The 6,000-nt window shown below is 40.7% G+C and overlaps 3 pseudogenes; all 3 read right to left on the bottom strand.

The window, feature by feature from the left end:
* Positions 1–2,772: 2,772 nt before the first annotated feature.
* LOC134951022 (5S ribosomal RNA) lies at positions 2,773–2,892 on the bottom strand (annotated as a pseudogene).
* A 110-nt stretch (positions 2,893–3,002) lies between these two features.
* LOC134945747 (5S ribosomal RNA) lies at positions 3,003–3,121 on the bottom strand (annotated as a pseudogene).
* An 844-nt stretch (positions 3,122–3,965) lies between these two features.
* Positions 3,966–4,084, bottom strand: LOC134949208 (5S ribosomal RNA; annotated as a pseudogene).
* Between the last annotated feature and the right edge of the window lie 1,916 nt (positions 4,085–6,000).

The following is a 6,000-nucleotide window of genomic DNA, read 5'->3' as shown; positions in this document are numbered from 1 at the left end:
AACATTAGAGGTTAGCCTGCATTATGTGGGTAATGTTGTTATATGAGCGACAAAACTAAGGATGGATTATTGAAAACATGGCATGTTTATGGGTTGCCCTTTTAATTGATAAAAATGTGTTTACGTCATACTTGCCTACCTGACCCTCTCCATGAGGGAGAAAATGCTCTGTTCCTGGACTTTCCTGGTAATGTATGATTGCCATCACCTGTGGTGAGCTAGTTAATTGATAAGAAAGGTGTTTCACCACAGGTGATGGCAATCATACATTACCAGGAAAGTCCAGGAACAGAGCATTTTCTCCCTCATGGAGAGGGTCAGGTAGGCAAGTATGGTTTACGTTTAACACTTAGGCAATGGCAATACCTTCTACACAAAGCAGACACATGGACATAGCAAATACACAGGCATTTTAGAATAAGACACATGTGTGATGTTTGTCAGTGTCTCCTATTTTGAAATGGGATCTTAAGTTTACATTTCCTAGGAGTGCATACCTCCCAACATGACCCTCTCCAGGAGGGACAAAATGCTCTACTCCTGGACTTTTCTCTTCATTTATGATTGCCGGCACCTGTTTTAAACAGGTTAATGGGTAAGAAAGGTGTTTCACCACAGGTGAGGGCAATCATACATTAAGAGGGAAGTCCAGGAGCAGAGCATTCTGTCCCTCCTGGAGAGGGTCATGTTGGGAGGTATGGGAGTGTAAATGCACGTACCGTCTGTGAGAGTGAGTCTGTTACAATTGCAGTATTGAGCCATTAGCTGCTCACCAGCTGCTTTTTATTAGCAATTATTAGCTAACTACGCCCTGTCAGCTACTTGTTGCACGAGTTCGCTTGCTCTACATAGCTCAAAACCAGTGACGTGCGGTGGGGTGAGGCAGGTGAGGCAGAGCCTTTCCTGTCATACTTACGTTGAAACCAGAGTTTTGACTGAATAAAATATATAAAAAATACTGATAATTTGTTTGAAATATCTTCTTTGCATTATTCTAATAATTTTTATAGCCCAAACTTTGGAGTAAAAAGTCTATGGCAGGTGAGGCAGTGCCTCACCTGTGTATCCTTTCCACACATCTCTAATCAAACCTCACCAGATTTCCAGGAGTTTATAATGCTGCACCTGTGTATAATGCCGAGATGTACCATTTGGCTCATATATTGCATGTAAATCTGGCTCTGGGGTTAGCCAGTGCCTCCTGAGCCATTTAGCTCACCGCACGTCCCTGCTCAAAACTTACTACTGTGCTGCAATCGTGCTGCGAACGCTTGTTGTGTATCAGCTACTATCAACTTTGCAGCGGTGCAGAAACCACACCTGCTACCCTTAGCACACTCCCACAGTAGACACCCACCTTCACGCCCCTTTTCGAGAGTTAGCGAAGCCATAACCCCGCACCGTCTTCTGCACGCTCTTTGTCGATGGGCTGCTGCGAACACAAAAAGCATTTGTATTTCTGCACAGTGGTCGCACGCCTCACTTTACACATGTGCAGTGTTGCTTTTGCGTGTGTGCATTTAGCTACATACCGCGGCTTGTGATGCGACGAACCACTGCGATCAATTCGGAATGAAGGCCCTAGCCAAGACATTTTGTTCGATCTCATACTATATGTGATTTTTTATCGTTTTGTAAGTACCCCATTGAGAGAACATTCTATTCGGATTAAAGCAGTGATATGAAAAATCTACCCTGTACAGTTCATGTTTGAAGAATGGGGATAATGCTACCTGAATAGGGGAGTATTGTTTTGGGTTTTATTTATTGAGGAATTCATACCTACCACCCTACATTGTATACCCATCAGTGGAGTGCAGAAATATAATTTTCTTCTTTCCAGTTACACATTCCCCAAGATCAAGTTTTATAGCACTTGACTGTATATCTCAGCTGCTCCTTTTCTGCGCAAAAAAGGGCACACCATTCCTTTTCCATTTCAGTCCTGGGCTGAGCAGAGACCGCACAAACTCATGCAATTGCACACCTGCACACAGCACATACCCTCCCCCTGTAGGTGGTGACTACCTGATAGCAGGGATGCAAAAAATGTACCCTAGCGATCAGGTCTGAATTACCCCCAATGTGTCATCACCCGACAATTCTACTTGAATAAAGTTTTGTCTCCTGTCAGAGAAATGTTTTATTTTCATCACAAAATAAACTAAAGATATTGGGGCAGATGTATTCACCTGGAGAAGGTATAAGGAAGTGATAAGCCAGTTATATGTGCAAGGCGATAAAGGCACCAGCCAATCAGCTCCAATATGTAAATTAACAGTTAGGATCTGATTGGCTGGTGACTTTATCACCTTGCAAAGATCACTGGTCTATCACTTCCTTATGCCTTCTCCAGGTTAATCATCTGCCCCTTTATTCTCTATTGAATTTAGTGATTATCACTTTACATTAGTACAGTATACTAAGGGGTTACTACACACCACCACTCTAAAAAATAGTCACTTTATCCTTCTTTTTTAAAGGAAATAATTAAAAGTTATGTTGTAAATATTATAATGCATCTTAAGCTAAAAAGAATGCCCCACCAAGGGATTCATGCACTTCATGTTGGCCCACTGTCAATAGTTTTCTTTAGAGTACTTTATATTCAAGTCCCAGTGACATCTCCAGTCACAATTTTTATGTAGGCAATTTGCCAAATGAATAATTAAAATAGACAGTTTTTTCCTTTTACTACTTTGTCATTTTACTACTGTATTATTTTTACTGGTGCAGGATAGACAAACCTCCTTTTTGTTGGAGTATAAGAATACCCTACAGCAACTGGTGATCTCCAGGTGAGCACCCATCCAAGTACTAACCAATCCCAACACTGCTTAGCTTCCAAGATCAGATGAGAATGGGCATGTCTAATGTGGTGTGGCTGTAGGTGAGCTTTAGGGTTTCTGTTAGATCTCTTCTACTTCTCACTACTAGTAAATTAATAAGTTTCAAAATGTAATTTATCTAGAGAAAAAAGACTGTTGTTGGTAAGATAAAAACACCAATAGCACCTGGTATTCCCAGGTGGTCTCCCATCCAAGAACTAAGCAAGCCCAAAACTGCTTAGCTTCCAAGATCAGATAAGATTGTGTATGTCCAGTCTGGTGTAGCTGTAAGTGAGCACTGTTGCTTCTGTCAGATCACTTCAACTTCTCACTATAGTAAATTAATGAATAAGTTTCAAAATAAAATGTGATTAGAGGAAAAGGACTGTTGTTGGTAGGATAAAAATACCTACAGCACTTGGTACTCCCAGGTGTTCTCCCTTCCAAGTAGTAACCAGCCCCATCACTGCTTAGCTTCCAAGATCAGGTGAGTTTGGGCATACCCAGTGTTATGTGAGATTGGGCATGTTCAGTGTGGTGTGGCTGTAGGTGAACTTTGTGGTTTGTGTTAGATCTTTTCTACTTCTCACGCCTACTAAATTAATTAACATGTTTCAAAATTGAATGTAACTAGAGTAAAAATACTGTTGTTGGTAGTATTAAAATTCTTATAGCACCTGGTTTTCCCAAACAGTCTTCTATCATTGTACTAACCAGGACTGACACTGCTTAGCTGCCAAGATCTGACAAGATTGGGCATAGTCAGTGTGGTGTGGCTGTAGGAAAGATATGTTGTTGTTTCTGTTATAGCTCTTCTACTTCTCACTACTAGTAAATGAATGAACATGTTTCAAAATTGAATGTAACTAGAGTAAAAAGACTGTTGTTGGTAGTATTAAAATTCTTATAGCACCTGGTTTTCCCAAACAGTCTTCTATCATTGTACTAACCAGGACTGACACTGCTTAGCTGCCAAGATCTGACAAGATTGGGCATAGTCAGTGTGGTGTGGCTGTAGGAAAGATATGTTGTTGTTTCTGTTATAGCTCTTCTACTTCTCACTACTAGTAAATGAATGAATGAGTTTCAAAATGGAATGTGACAAGAGAAAAAAGACTGTTGTTGGTAGTATAAAAATATCTACAACACTTGGTATTCCCTGATGGTTTCCCATTCAAGTACTAACCAGGCACAACACTTCTTAGCTTCCAAGAACAGATGAGATTGGGCATATCCAGTGTGGTGTGGCTGTTGGTGAACTTTGTGGTTTCTGTTAGAACTCTGGTGCCACACCACTGGACAGCAGAGGAGCCTAGCCACATGCAAAGACACAGATTAGGAGTGATGCTAGAGAGAGACGGGGAAAAGCCAATAGCCAACCAGTCTGTACCTACTGAAAAATATGAGTGTACCAGGCCCCAATATTTTTGTTGCCGGCTCTCATGGTCACGCCTAGATAATGAAGACTGTTCCCAACATACTGGAAAGGAAAGGTGTCACCCCAACCTCTTGTTGCTTCATGGAAAACCATCGGGCTGCAGCTTTAGAATAATTCAATTTGCAACCCACTACTTCCTCTTATTGTTTTAGTTTCAGTAACAATCTGGGTATCACCTCTTTTGGGCCATGAAATATAATAAAAGATCGTCAGCAAATGATGAACATTTAACATTCGCTGGGCCAATTTTAATACCCTGCCATGTCTCCATATAATGAAAAGGTCTCACAAGGGGGTCCAGCGCCATGTTATATAGAAGTAGCAGTTAGAGTGGACATCATTGCCTGGTTCCTCTTTCAAGACAAAATGAACGGATGTGGACTTACAATATAAGGTACTAAAAACGTATAAAATCAGGTTCAAATATTTGATAGTGAAATATATTGAGTAAGTATTTCTATATCTCTATGACACTCTGTCAAAGGCCGTTTTGGTATCACAACTCACTACTACATTCTGTCTTTCATTGTTATCTCGAGTTTTAATTAACGCTGCCAACAACGTCCTGACATTGCGTACCGAGTGACGACCCTTAAGAAAACCAGTTTGCACCAGATGTATAATTTTAGGGAATAACAATTGCAAGCGTCCGGCTATTATTTTGGTGAATATTTTTAAATCTTGATTGGAAATTGGCATATAAGAGTAGACCAGTGTGGGATCTTTGTCCAGCTTAGGCAAGAGTATCATTTGAGATACATAAAAATTTAAAGGCGCTGGATTACCACTGAGAATAAAGTTGTATAACGTTAAAAGGTGCAGAGTAAGATACAGAGCAAGCAATTTACAATGCGTAGCTATAAAACCGCCAGGGCCTGCCGTTTTACCCACCAGCAAGGATTTAATAATTGAGGCTAGTTCCAATTCCATTACTGGGGATTTAAGATCCTCCCTCTCTTCTTTGGTTAGTTTATAGAGATTGGTTTGTCTCAGAAAGTCCAGTCCCTCAACTGGTTTGTCTGGAGGGGCTCAATACAATGTTTTAAAATGTGTTAGAATGGCCTCTTCTATACTTTTAACTTTTAGGGAGCAGTGTAGTCTCCTGGGGTGACAATGCAATAGAAGTTATGAATTTGGATGCCACATTTGAATGCCATGTTGGCAAGAAGTTTACCTGGGTGATTGATTACCCCATCTGAAATATTTATGTTTCTGATAATGAACATTCAGTTGCACTTCCTCCGAACAGAGCTTGTCATGTGGAGCCTTTGCTTCTTTGTATGCAGTCTTATTAATTTCAGAGACATTGAGCAGTAGTGCTGAGTAAGTTTTGGTGACTGTGGCACTCGCCTGCTGAAATCTATGTTGAAGGCCTTTATTTTTGTATGCTAGTAAAGTACCTTGCATGACCAGTTTAGAGGCTTAACACAATAAATTTATATATTGACTATGAATTAAATTATCATCAAGATAGTTTTGGAAATGCTGTATTACTTACTGTTGTAAATCATCCAATGAGGCCATATAGTCTGGGAACCTCCAATTAAATTAGGTCTGGCATGAGGTGTCCAATTGAAGTTGGAACCACGTGGGAACATGACCCGAAATTAAAATAAAGTAAGGCTCCTGCCACTGGCATATATATCTGGGTGCAGTGTGTGTGGTGCACACAGGGTCCCGGGGTCCAGGGAGGCCCACACCGCACACCCAATATTTTTCATATTTACCCTCCAG

This window comes from Pseudophryne corroboree, chromosome 1 (genome assembly GCF_028390025.1).
Source record: "Pseudophryne corroboree isolate aPseCor3 chromosome 1, aPseCor3.hap2, whole genome shotgun sequence".
Taxonomy (NCBI): domain Eukaryota; kingdom Metazoa; phylum Chordata; class Amphibia; order Anura; family Myobatrachidae; genus Pseudophryne; species Pseudophryne corroboree.
Note: the sequence above shows the minus strand (reverse complement) of the source record. Positions and strands in the feature narration are given on the sequence as shown.